Below are 15,119 nucleotides of genomic sequence, written 5' to 3'. Positions count from 1 at the left end.
GTCGTGTGGCCACCATTGAGTCCTCCGCCGCACCGATCCGCCTAAATCTGGGGATTACTTGTACAGATTAAACAGAAGGGGTGAGTTTACGTAAACTCAGTGTGTAATCCCCATACAAATGAATAAACAGTAAATAGATAATCACAGTTTGGGCTTAAACCCTTTTCAGTATCAGTATCAGTCCTGTTTGGGCCTTATCCCATCTCAGTACAAAAAACAGTCATGTTGTAGGGCTTTAGCCCATCACAGTATCAGTAGCAGTAATAGATATGCAGTCACAAAAATCCTACCCATCCACCAACCCTGCACTCCATATGGGGATATAATCAACCCACTCATCCCTACACTCTAAGTAGTACCGAATGCGACATTAGACAGTAGTTTGCAGCTAAGCTGCTAATAAATTAGGCTCAAGGCTTTTCAATACACTTCCTCTGAACATTATAATCCCCCAGCCCAATGCAATGCAATATACAAATATGACATGCTATAACATAATATCATGCATGTAAACAGGGCATACAGTATCAAATCAGTGAGACATCATCAGGCTTAATCATATCAGTCATACAGTCATTTCAATCAATTAGGGGTCTAGGTAAGCTTACCGACCCTACTATAGGTTCACAGTCAAATTTGGCGACCCTTGCAACCTTATCAGTCAAACAGTGAAAATGGGCCTACAAGCCCATGATGTTCGCCTGTGTTGGCCCACACGCTCGTGTGGCCCACATGACCCAAATTGGCATTGGCCTCGTGATCCATTTTAATGTAACCCGTGCTAGTTAATTATTCATATGTGTTTCCACTATTTACTCATATGATCATTCAAAGCTGTCTACTTGAGTCCCTGTTACTAAATGATTTGTATCTTAAGCTACAAAATTCCGAATTAAGATCTGCAAATTTTCCGTAAAACTAAACTCACATATCTTCTTACCATAAAATTTTTAGAATTTTTGGTTAATCCAATACGTATAGTTTATTCTTTAAAGTTTCTCCTATTCTGCTGTCTAATGGTTCCAACCTTTTTGTACTAAAAATTAATTATCTTCTCATACAGAATTCAGATGATGTTCTTGTTTATTTCTCTTGAAAATGAACTTATTCGGGATTTTAAGCATATAAATTATAACCCATAATTATTTTTATAAAATATTTAATAATTTTCCAAAGTCAGGATAAGGGATTCTGAAATTATTCTGATCCTGTCTCACTAAAATTCAAATATCTCATAATATGAAATTCTTTTGCTAACTCGTAAACTTAAGCCAACTGAACAAGGATAAAGCTTTAATCAGAAAATATTTTCAAAATTTCGCCGAAGGCATGGCTTGAACTTGGGACCTTATACACACACTTAAAACACTTAACTACTGAAGCAAGCAGATATTTGGGTCTCATATTCACAATACCCAAAAATAAAATTTTGGGGCGTTACAGATAATTATAATTATGCTAATATTATTTTTTTTTAAATTGTGCTAATTTTCTTGATGTAAAATAGAGTTATTATTTGAATAGAATTCTAAGCACATTAATTATCACCTAATCAATAATAGAGTTAACTATGTTAATTACCACTTTAAAATGCTTTAATTATTACTTGAAATTTTCTATTATATATTTGAATTGATAAGTTAATATATTTTAGTTATATTCAAAAATTCAAATAAGAAATATTATTTTATGCTAATTGTTGTAATTAAGTACAATATTTTTAAAAATCATTTAAATATTAAATGAGTAAAATTACATGCAACGCATGTGACATTAAAGCTAATATCTTTAAAAAGAACTCGAGTCAAACGAATCAATTTAAATATCTCATTTAATAAGAAATATAAATAAAATTCTCCAATAGATATATATTGATTTGAGAATAAAATATAAAATTCTTTATAAATGTATGGTTTAGATTGAAAATAAAACAAAAAAATTTAAAAATAATTAATTTTCCCACAGTTTCTCTATTGAAAAAGGAATACAAAGGACGTAGCGTAACTCTTTCACGCCACCCTTTTCCTATATATTGCATGTTGCTACTCGTCAAGCTTTAGAGAAGCTAGAAAGCAAGGAAAGCTTCTCTACAAACACCTTAATTTTACAACTTTGTTACTGCTTTGCAAAGATGGGTTCACTTGAAACCAGTAAACCCCATATTGTAATCGTCCCATTTCCAGCATAAGGTCATGTTAACCCCATGATGCTACTTGCTAAGCTCTTACACTCTAGAGGCTTCTTCATAACCTTTGTTAACACTGAGTTCAACCATAGGCGTTTGGACTGGTCCAAAGGCCCTGACTTCGTTAAAGGTCTACCTGATTTCCAGTTCGAAACAATTCCGGAAGGGCTGCCATCGTCCGATCGAAATGAAACACAGGATCTTCGAGTTCTGTGTGATTCGATACGAAAGCATTGCTTGGCACCATTCGTAGAGCTACTAGCTAAGTTAAACTCCTCGCCCCAAGTGCCAATTATTACTTGCATAATCTCTGATGGACTTATGAGCTTTGCTATTAAGGCTGCTGAACAACTTGGCATACCAGAAGTTCAGTTTTGGACTGCCTCAGCATGTAGTTTCATGGGATATCTTCACTTCAGTGAACTGGTTAAACGAGGCATTATTCCATTCCAAAGTAAGTACTTTATTATTTCAACTTTATAGCTAAGAAAATTGTCTAAAAGGAACTCAAATTTGACTCTTTGTTGTGTCAGGTGAAACATTTCTCAATGAACCTATTGACTGGGTCCCTAGAATGAGTAACATTCGCCTCAGAGATTTTCCAAGCTTCGTCAAAGCCAACGATCCAAATGACATTTTGTTTGATTATTTCGGATCCGAAGCTCAAAATTGCCTAAAAGCTTCAGCAATAATCTTCAACACATTTGAAGAGTTCGAACATGAAGTGTTAGACGCCATCGCTACCAAATTTCCTCGAATTTATACAATAGCACCACTTCATTTGCTTGCCAGGCACCTACTTGCCGATCCCTCCAAGTCAATGAACCCAAGCCTTTAGAAGGAAGATACAAGCTGCATTGAATGGCTTAACAAAAGGGAACCCAATTCAATTGTGTATGTGAACTATGGAAGCATTACTGTCATGTCGGCGAAGCATCTCAAAGAATTTGCATGGGGGTTGGCTAACTCTAAACACCCATTTTTATGGATCGTTAGACTAGATGTCGTGATGGGTGATTCTGCAATTCTGGATCTAGAGCTCCTGAAGGAGATTAAGGAAACACTATAGTAGAACAGGTTTTTAGCGGCGTTTTTTTAGGTCTTTAGTGGCGCTTTTTAACGCCACTAACTCCATTTCCGGCATTTCTAGAAGCGCCACAAAAAATGCCGCTAATGACAACGTCGCTAACTTTTGTGGCGCTTACATAAAAAAACGCCGCTAAAGATCATGTTCTTTAGCGGCGCTTTGAAAAAAAACGCCCCTAAAGATCATGTTCTTTAGCGGCGCTTAGAAAAAAAACACCCCTAAATATCATGTTCTTTAGCGGCGCTTAGAAACAAACGCCACTAAAGATCATGTTCTTTAGCGGCGCTTGTTCAAAAACGCCGCTAAAAGTAGTGTTCTTTAGCGGCGCTTATTTCACAAACGCCATTGTTTTGATATGACTTTTAGCGGCGCTTTTTTAAAAAACGCCACTAATTTTGGGATTTTTTTAAAATAAAATTTTTTATTTTTTTCAGCCATCCTGTAAAAAAAATCAAAAGCAACCAAATCTAAACTAACCAAAAATAATAAATTTATATAATATTTCAAATTAAATGACTAAAATAATATTAATTGATAAATAAAAGTGAATTCATACTTTTATTTACAAAAGCGTTAAAAGTGTTTATGCAACATACACTATGACGGCGGAAGTTGCGACTACTTAAACATCGTCATCATAATCTGAAGCTGCTGTTGAAGTTCGTCGTACTTTTTGCTCTGCTCTGCTTCTCTCGATGCCGCATCTTTTTGAAGTCGTAGCTGTAGTTCTTCATATTTCTTTTGAACCTCTGCTTCTATTGCTGCTTCTCTCGCTGCTTCTCTCGCTGCGGCCTTTGCTTCTCTCGCTGTAGCCTCTGCTTCCCTCGCTGCCACCTCTGCTTTAAATTGCTGCTGAAGTTCTTCATATTTCCTTTGAACCTCAAATGTGGTCACTTGCATCTGAGCCATGTGTTCTTTTAACCTCTGAACTTCAGCTTGAGATTGACTCCCCGAAGCCATGTATTGGTGCGAGCTGGATCCAAAATATTGGGTTGGGCTGATAAAAGATCCTTGAAATCGAACCCGACCATACTTTTCAGGACCCAAAACTTCAGTAATAATCTGGTTATCAATGTCTTCAAGATGAACCGAACTATCACTAGAAGCAATCGCTTCGTACTCCGTCTTTTTTTTCCTTTAGTTTTTTCTAATAAATAAATCACATAGTTAGGAACGCAATATATAGTAAAAAAACAAATGCAATATAACAATAGTCGCATTACATGCAATGAATTAAACCATTAGAAAATAAACACTATAAATAACTAAATCAAGTGAAATCGTATTAAGTAAACGTACCATAATTTCACCAGCTTCAGGAGTCATAGCAGATCCATCTTTCTTCTTATGTGTAATTTCAAAAAGTTGTAGGCGTCCAACTTTTTGACCGGACGACCGTTCCTACAATATAGTAGTAAAAATATTATTTAATAGAAAGTTATACATATTTGAGAATATTAAAAAATTAAAAATACCTCCGCCTCAGCTACACATGCAAAACTTCTCGACCCGGCTGTGTGAGTGAATTTTTGTTGCTGCCGGCTGCTTTTTCCAACTCGTTCACGATCCTACGTTATAAAATTTTTAGTACGTAAATAGTAAATACTATAAACCAAAATAATTACAATAGTTTGGAAGTACGTCGTACCTCGCCTTTCTGAGAATGCCAAAATCTAACCGCATCTTCCCATTGGTACCTTAACATACCCGGCGGGACATTTTGCAATTTCTCATCGATGGTGGTTTTTGTCTTATAATAATTTTTCTTCAAAGTACTTTTATTGTCTCTCCATCTTTTTCCCAATGCCTTCTTTATATAAGCATCGGAGACTTCTAAAGCAAACCTCGCCTACAAAAAACACAAGTTAATAAAGTAAATATAAATGAAACTATTTCCCAAGCATTATAGATGACATCAACATTTTGTTACCTTAATATTATCGAGGGCTTGGTTTTTGTAGCTATCGGGCATTTGACGCCATGACTCGTAGTTGATAGGCAACATATTCGGATTTCGTGCTAAAATGCCCATGTATCCTGCTAAAAGTCGAGCTTCTGATCCAACAGGCTGACCAAAATTGTTTTTGCATACCTTGACACGCTCGACTGGATCTAACTCGTATAACTCTCTAAGCATCGTACGACCTCGACCTCTACGCGTCCCACCATTTTCAGCTACAAATGGTATATTATAATATAAGAATTTGAAAAATAAATCAATTATAAGTCAACACGCATGGAATTAATGTAAGTTACTTTGAACTTCCGTAGGATCCTCGTGTGTAATCGGAACATTCGAAGATCCAATTGTTGTCTGTTGTTCAGTACTATTTGTTTCTGTCGAGTTTGGATTATTTTGAACAATGCTTTCCCTTATAATTTTTCTTCTAGGCATTTTATCTGCAATACACATAAAATGTAATTAAACTTAATAACTAATTACAACAATAACATCACATATAAAATAGTTGAGTTATATAATAAGACCAAGATTTAATACTAATGTAAGTTACATACAATTAAACAATCGTAAAACCTTACTACATCATTATTCGTAAATATCTTCATCCATATCCTGACGAACCCATTGAAATTGTGCGCTAGTACTAGGGATATTATCGTTTAAGTTTTGTTCTGGAAATGGAAAAGTTTCTGATCTGTCGTCGATGTTATCTCTACTTCCACTGCCCATGTCAAACAAGTCTCTAGGGATGTTACGGAGTACAACGTACCAACCCTCATCAGATGTATCTTTTGAGTAAAAAACTTGTTTGACTTGACTTGAGAATACATATGGCTCATCTATCAGTTGTTGTCCTGTGTGAATCAATCGGTCAAAGTTCACCATTGTAAAACCAAATTGATCTTGCTTGATTCCACGAGCTGTATTAACATCGGCCCAATCAGCTCGAAATAAGACAACTTTCCATTTGTCGTAGTAATCCAACTCAATTATGTCAGTAAGCTGTCCGAAATATTCCACATTTCCCTCGACAGGATTATTGTCCCTAGCGCTAGCATAACTTGTAATTGCAGAATTAACAACTATTCCACAATTTTGCGTTCTCCTCAACCTCTCACAATATTTTGTATGAAATCTGAAACCGTTGATGAGGAACGCACTATATCTTTTAACCACTCGATTTGGACCTTGGGAGAGCCATTTAACTTCGTCGTTTATGCTCTTCCCATTCCAAACCTATTGAATGGAAAGTAAACTAAGTAATTAAAAATGTTATGAGAAAGCATTATAATTTGTAAGCGAAAGCTCCAACCACATACCGTTTGGCTTAACCATTCATAAAAAGATTCTGAAAACAACTTATTGATATCTCGATGCTGTGTTCTTCGGGAGCGCGCACGAGATCTCAATATTTGTTTGTACTCACTATGTTAAAAAAATGTGATCTTTGTTAGAAGATAAACAATTTTTAGTTTGATAAATATTTATAAAATTTGTAGAACTTACTTCCGTAAAGGTTCCAATGATTCGTGGTGAAACAGAACATATCGATGTGCTTGTACCCACAATAAATTATCTAATTCTGCAATTTCAATTTTGCCGATTGGTTGTCCAAAACTTTGGAACAAATAAGTATCGGCTAAGTCATAGTCTGTGAGTCCAGCATTCCTATTTGGTCTGTTCAACCTTGTTTCGACATCTTCCAAATATCTCGAGCAAAAGGTCATACATTCCTCTGCCAAGTAGCCTTCAGCAATCGATCCTTCTGGATATCGCTTGTTGCGGCAGTAATACTTTAATTTGGATAGGAACCTAAACATAATATACAACATTATCAAAAGTTGTAACTAAAGGCATTGAGGTGAATGAAGGAAAATTTTAAAAATAATTCTTTAAGACCTTTCTATGGGATACATCCATCGATAGGAAACGGGTCCGCCAAGAATTGCTTCGTACGGGAGATGAATTATCAAGTGAACCATAATGGTGAAGAAGGAATGTGGGAAGATTTTCTCCATGTTGCATACAGTCAAAGCAGCTCGATCCTGTACCTTCTGAAGTTCTTGAACATCCAAAACTTTTCCACAAATGGCTTTCATTATGTTGGATAGTTCAATGATACAAGACGTCACCTTCTTGGACATACAACATCGTAGAGCAACTAGCATTAAATCTTGCATCAAGATGTGATAGTCATGTGATTTTAGCGAATATAACCTTCGATCTTTAACACTAACACATCGAGATATATTTGATGCATACGCATTCGGGACCTTTATATCCTTCAACACCATGCAAAACAGTTCTTTCTCCGTCTTGGACATTGAGAAAATAGAAGGCGGCAACCGATATTTCCCATTCGGAAGTGGATTGGGATGAAGATCAGGCCGAATTCCCATTTGGACTAAATCAAGTCGACTCTGAAGATTGTCTTTTGATTTTTCGTCGACGTTCAAAATTGTACTCACAATGTTCTCGCAGACATTTTTCTCAATGTGCATAACATCAAGATTGTGTCGTAAAAGGTGATGCTCCCAATAAGGCAACTCAAAAAAAATACTTTTTTTTCCACAAGTCCGCCTCATTAGGATCGTCCTCTTCGTCGGAGCTTTCATCGGCTTCATCATTTGATCTTCTGTTTCTCTGCGTGTTTGGCGGTTGGTTCATCTTCCCATAAATGAAATTCATATCTTCCAACATGAAGCAAATTTCAGAGCCACTGGTCTGGAAAGGAACTTCTCTGAACTCTTCAGTGCCGTCAAATACAGAACTCTGAAATCTAAATCTATGACTTTTCGGTAACCACCGACGATGCCCCATGTAAGAGAACTTCTTCCCATTGTACAACCATTGCGAGCATGTTTGTGCAGCACAACAAGGACACGCATAACGACCCTTAGTACTCCAACCGGATAAATTGGCATAAGCGGGAAAGTCATTAATGGTCCACATCAAAGCTGCACGTAAATTAAAGTTCTCCTTTCTCAGCACATCGTATGTCTCGACACCAGCCCATAATTGTTTTAACTCTTCAATAAGTGGCTGTAAATAAATGTCGATATCATTTCCGGGCCCTTTCTCTCTAGGGATAATCATAGATAAGATAAGGGAAGATTGCTTCATGCAAATCTACGGAGGCAGATTGTAAGGAACAAGCACTACTGGCCAAGTACTGTAGGCAGTGCTCATGATCTTGAAAGGATTAAATCCATCAGATGCTAGCCCAAGCCTCACACTCCTAGGATCGCCTGCAAAGCTTGGAAATTTATTGTCAAATGCTTTCCAAGCTAAAGAATCTGTCGGATGCCTTAGTAATCCATCATCGGTTCGTCCATCATGGTGCCACGTCATTGACTCCGCTGTCTTCGATGACATGAAAAGCCTTTGAAGCCTTGGTATCAACGGAAAATACCGTAAAATCTTAACTGGCTTCTTCCTCGACTGTGCATCATTTTCATCGTCGTTCCCGTCTTCTGTGTTTCTATTTATCCAACGGGATTGGCCGCATACATGACAGCACTGTTGGTTTTTCTGATCGCCCCAATACAACATGCAGTCATTTGGGCAACTATGGATTTTGTTGTACCCAAGGCCTAAATCTTTTATCATTTTCTTCATATCCTTGCATGACTGAGGGATTTTTGCAAACGGGAACATCTCTCTCAAAAACTCTAATAGCATTGTCAACGAGTTGCCGGTCCACCCTCCCAAACATTTTAACTAAAAAAGACGAACACAGAAGGCCATTTTTGAAAATTTTGATCCCTCATACAGTTCTTCGTTCATGTCATTAAGTAGAGCGTAGAACTTCGCCGCTTCTCCATTTGGCTCTTCATGAGGTACACTACTTCCCGGTTCGGTAAAAGCAGTTCCACCAATATTACAATCATCAGATGCCATAAAATCCCCTGGGAACGATTGCACACCATGATTGTGCATATTAAATGCATCCCGCAACATACCTTCCATGTCATCTCCTCTATCAGACTGATGGTAAACAGTAACAGGATAAGATACCTCCATCGTTGAAGAGGAAGTACTTCTAGGGCATTCTCCATGAAAAAGCCATTGCTTATAACCCTTAACAAACCCATCAACAATTAGATGCTCGTATACAACCTCACGATAATGTCAGTTCATGTTGACACACTTCTTACATGGGCAAAGAATCATGTTCTCTTGGCTTGCATATTGAAATGCAAAATTTAGAAAACTCTGCACCCCATTTCGATAACCGTTGCTAACCCTTGACAAATTCATCCAAGACCGGTCCATTTCTTAATTCTTGAAGTCTGACGTTGACAATAATTTGCTCGGGTTAGTCAAAACGCCAGTTATAACTATAAATGAATTTTAGAAAGTTGTGATGTGATATATTTTTATGTATTATGTAAGTTATGTAAGTTCTGTATTATGTATTATGTATTATGTATGCCCCATGTAAGTAATGTAAGCTATGTAAGTAATGTAAGATATTTAATTTATGTAAGTTATGTAAGATATTTAATTTATGTAAATTATGCAAGATATTTAATTTACTTAATTTATGTAAGTTATTTAATTAACTTAATTTATGTAAGTTATGCAAGATATTTAATTTATGTAAGTTATGTAAATTACTTAATTTATGTAAGTTATGTAAGTTATTTAATTAACTTAATTTATGTAAGTTATTTAATTAACTTAATTTATGTAAGTTATGCAAGATATTTAATTTATGTAAGTTATGTAAATTACTTAATTTATGTAAGTTATGTAAGTTATTTAATTTACTTAATTTATGTAAGTTATTTAATTAACTTAATTTATGTAAGTTATGCAAGATATTTAATTTATGTAAGTTACCAAGAATTACTTAATTTATGTAAGTTATGTAAGTTATTTAATTTCTGTAAGTTATGTAATTAACCAAATGTTATTTAATTTCTAATACCTAAACTATTATTCAATTATGATTTTTAGTCTAAATGTCATAACAGGGATTATTAAAATTGTTGGCTACTGTAAATAATCTCATACTGTAATGTGACATTTTTAATTACATTTTGAATAAAATTGTATGAAATAAAAAATTAATAATTTAATCAGAAATATAAATTTTATATAAATTATAAATTTAGAACAGACATGAAAATTTACAATAAATACAGAAGAGGACTAATGAATGTCAAAGAAAATTGGAAGACCTAAATTATGGTGTAATGGTGACATGTCAATGGAGCCACGTCTCCCCGTCAAGTGGCACATGCTTTTCCCATATTATTGTCCCATCAATCAAACACCCCCAAAGTCAAAAAAACACACAACCATAAAGCTTTTAACTTCAATTTTTCCTTCTTTTTCTCTTTTCACAGGAACTGCACCAATTTTTCCTTCTTTGTCTCATCCAATTCCTTCAATCAAAATCCAAACCTTTTCCATCAATTTCCCTACTTATGAAACAAACTGTTTGAAAAAGAAAAAAGATGAACCCTTTCCTTTGCTTTGTTTTACAAGCATGGAATCCTAGCTCTTGTCAAGTTTCCTCCATGGAAACATTTTTAGTTACATATTTTAATTACATATTTTAATAAACATTCAATCTTTAAAGTAAAAAATAACAGTCATGAAATTGAGCAATTATCAACTGTGGTAGATAAATAAAGATATCTCAACTATGGTAGATTACCAATTTATTATGGAATTACACCTACACAACAGCAATAATTTATTAAACAAATATATATATTTTATTTTACTTTTTAAAAATCAAATTTAAAGCTGAAGGCTTAATACTGTAAATTTTATAAGCACCAACTGGAATTTGTAAATTAGACCAATCCATTTTTTTTACATCCAGCACCAAAGACATATAAAATAGTTGGAATTTAGTTCTAATTTTAATTTCAAGTATGAGTACTTTTAACAGTAACAAATTTTGAATTTAGTTCTAAAATTACAAATTAACATCAAATATTGAATATACATTTCTAATTATAGTGTTTGTTTACTAAAATGCTTCTAATTTTCAAACAATGAAAAATATTGTTTGAACACATCAGCAAACTACCCTAAATACGAGCAGTAAGGAATGCACCAAAAATTCCAAAAAAACCGAATTAAAAGAAGTACCCTTCAGCAATCGAGCAGTAAGAAATGCAGGAAAAATTTTACATCCATTCAACTATTGATAAATGACCAAATCAGCAAACTTACCTAAGTACACAATTTTCAGTTCTCCTTCCTTCAACAGTTGGGCAAATACAGACTCACTCCTGGGGAACAAGACATGATTATCGAACAGTGTAAGGAAAAAATTAGAAGAAATAAAAAAGCTCAACAGGATCGGAACCAAACCCTAGACACGCAAAAATTCCCAAATTCCCTAAATTCCAAACCAAATTTGTAAGAATTGCTTCGTGACTGAACTAGGACCCTAACCCCAAATTCCTAATTTACTCTGAACCTAAACCCTAAATCAAGATACACTGTTTCGAAAAAAGCTTACCTTTTAAACACAGATGACGCAGCTTTGATAGTATCCTCTGAAGCCTTCGTTTCCACAGAAAGATTTCTCCTCTTCGTTTCTTCCGTCGTTTTTTCTCTTTCGATTTCACTGCTTTCGTTTCTCCCCCAATTTTGTTTCTGCAATGTAGAATTCTGGCCACTGAGATACACATAAATTGCATAAGTTAAAACACGGTACAGAAACGACGACGTTTCGTCGAAATTTTAAGAAACATTTGCTACGTTTTTGAAAAAACGCCACTAAATTTTAAAGTTAAAATAGAAACGGCGCCGTTGAATTAATATATAGAAAATGCTAAGTATAAAAGCGTGTACAAAGACGACGCCGTTTAGCAAAAAATTGAAGACACTTTCTCGGCGTTTATTGAAAAAACGCCGCTATAGCTTGTGTATTTACGGCGTTTCTTGACAAGCACCACAAATAATGAAGGTTCTAATCCGAAACAGCGTCGTTTTGCTCGGATTTATTGCACATTTCTGGCACTTTCTTCTAAAGCGCCACTAAAAATTAATTTCCTTAAGTTATACATCGACGTTTAGCCAATATATCAAGTCACTTTTCCGGCGTTTCAAACACAAACGCCACAAAAAACTAACATAAACGGCGCCGTTTAGTTAATATAGAGAAAATGCTATTTTAAGCCAAAATTTTAACTTATTTTTTAATTCCATTTAAACTAATATTAATTAAATACATCAATTGGTTTAGATTAAATTTTTAAAATATATTTTAAAATTACTAATTAGTACTCTAAACCCAAAACCCTGATCTGACCTCAAAATTCCTAAACCTTAAATCCCAAACCCTAAATCCATACAAGTGTCCACCAAGCATTGCTATCCCATTAACATATGTAAATTTAAATACAATTAATTAATCTAATTTTTATTCCAGCCAATTGATTTTTTTTCTATTTCTCTAAGAATTATTATTTTATCGTGCTTTAATGTGGTGTTTTATTAATTATTTCAGATTTGGTTGGTTAATATATCATTTTTATTTATGTTCAAAAATGTAAGATCATATTTAAAATATAAATTAAAAAAACTAAATAAGATCTAAACCCTAAGTCCTTAACTGTTAACTTCTAACCCCTAACCCTATAACCGTAACCCTAAATTCATATATACAAGTGTCCACCAAGCTTAATTTGTTATTCCATTTACATATGTAAAAGATCTAAACCTAATACCCTAACCCGACCTGCCTAAATCCCTGGCTAAACCATAAATCCCTAACTCCTAACCGGCCCATAACGTCTAACCCAGCTCCTAACACCTAAACATTAAATCTGATCAGCTATTACATAATATATATATATAGTACTCCTGATCAATTACAATAACCTTAAAATAGTAACCCGGCCCTAAATATGACCTAGCTAAAATCTTAAATTAATAATCATATATATACATATATATTATACTGAACAGAGCACTAAAAATACTGAACCGAGATGGGATAAGATGGGGATATCCTTCTGGATATAGCTTATATCGATTTTGAATAACCAAATCTTCACACAATTTTAAAGATCGAAATTAATATTATATTTTTTACAATTATATAAGAAATTAATTAATATATAAATTACAAAACACTAGTTAATCTAAATTGTAAACCATAAACCCTAAATTAAATCATAAATCTTTAACACATATTAACCTTAAACCTTAAACCCCAACCTTTAAACCATAAACCAGAGACCAAATACGATAAACTAAACATATATAATAACCTACATTATATAATGCATTGTTAAGACCAAAACTCTGCGTTTTGGTTAATACATTTTTCGGCACTTATCAAAAAGCGCCCCTAATACCATGCTTTAGCGGCGATTTCTCGTGAACGCCACTAATTCCAGTATACATCAAGACTTAAATGCTGCGTTTTTGTTAATATCTTTTGCGACGCTTATAAAAAAGTGCTGCTAATAATATACTTTAGCGGCGATCTCCAAAAAGCGCTACTAATTCTAATATACCTCATGTAAAAACTCAGCGTTTTGGTGAGTATATTTTGCGGCGCTTCTGCACAAGCGCCGCTAATACTATGATTTAGCGGCGTTTCTTTATATGCGCCACTAGTAACTGTATACATCGAGACAAAAACGTTGCGTTTTTGTTGTCAAATATTGCGGCGCTTATACGAAAGCGCCGCTAATAGTATGCATTAGTGGCGTGTTCGCTCTGCGCCACTAATTCTAGTATACCTCAAGACCAAACTCTGCGTTTTGGTAAGAGGTTTTGCGGCGCTTCACAACACGCCGCTAATATTATACTTTACCGGCGTTTTATATTAAACGCCACTAACTGTAACATACACCAAGACCAAAACGGTACACTTTGGTTAGGATATTTTTGCGGTGTTTCCCCATAAGCGCCATAAATTGTAACATACCTCTAGGCCAAACTCTGCGTTTTGGTTAACATATATTGCGGCGCTTTTAGTAAGCGCCGCTAATACTTGCTTTAGCGGCGTGTTTTGTTAAAGTGCCACTAACGCTAATATACAGCGAGACAAAACGGTGCGTTTTTGTTTAGATTTTTGCGGCGCTTTAGCCATTGCGCCGCTAATAATTGCTTTAGCGGCAATTTACTATAAACGCCACTAATTCTTGTATACATTAAAACAAAAACGATGTGTTTTGGTCTTCAGATCTTGCGGCGTGTGACGATAAATACCGCTAATAATGTTCTTTTACGGCGCTTCTCATGATGCGCCGCTAATGCCTGATATTTAGCGGCGGTTTATTTTTTGCGCCGCTAATGCGAGATTATTAGCGGCGTTTGTAGTGCAAACGCCACAAAATATGCCGCTAAAAGCCTCATTTGGTGTAGTGAAAGAGGGCTGATAACAAGCTGGTGCAACCAATATGAGGTCCTTTCACATCCTTCAGTCGGTGTTTTTTTCATGCACTGTGGATGGAATTCTACCGTGGAAACCATATCAGGAGGTGTGCCAGTAGTTTGTTGGCCATTTTTTGCTGATCAGCAAACCAATTGTCGATATGCTTGCACTCATTGGGGCATTGGCACGGAGGTGGATCATGATGTGAAGCGAGAGAACATAGAGTTTTTAGTTAAGGAAATGATGGAAGGTGAGGAAGGAAAGAAAAAGAAAGAGAAGGCATTGGAATGGAAGAAGAAAGCGGAAGAAGCGGTTGAAGTTGGGGGATCATCTTATATTGATTTCGACAGATTTGTTAAGGAAGCTCTCAAACATGGTTAACTGGAAATACTATTGTCAGTGGGGAATTACTTAAATAATGAATGGGGATTGTCGAAACTATTTTTTTGAAAAACAAAAATTTTAGGTTGTCGACTTTTAAAAAATAAAAATTTGGGGTCGCCACTAATCTTTTATCACCCTA

At 35.1% G+C, this 15,119-nt stretch overlaps 1 pseudogene; it reads left to right on the top strand.

The window, feature by feature from the left end:
* The first annotated feature begins 2,131 nt into the window (after positions 1 to 2,131).
* On the top strand, positions 2,132 to 15,024 carry LOC107950901 (linamarin synthase 2-like; annotated as a pseudogene).
* Positions 15,025 to 15,119: the final 95 nt, after the last annotated feature.

This window comes from Gossypium hirsutum, chromosome D03, assembly GCF_007990345.1.
Source record: "Gossypium hirsutum isolate 1008001.06 chromosome D03, Gossypium_hirsutum_v2.1, whole genome shotgun sequence".
In the NCBI taxonomy this organism is placed as follows: Eukaryota; Viridiplantae; Streptophyta; class Magnoliopsida; order Malvales; family Malvaceae; genus Gossypium; species Gossypium hirsutum.
This window is presented reverse-complemented; position numbering and strand designations above follow the sequence as displayed.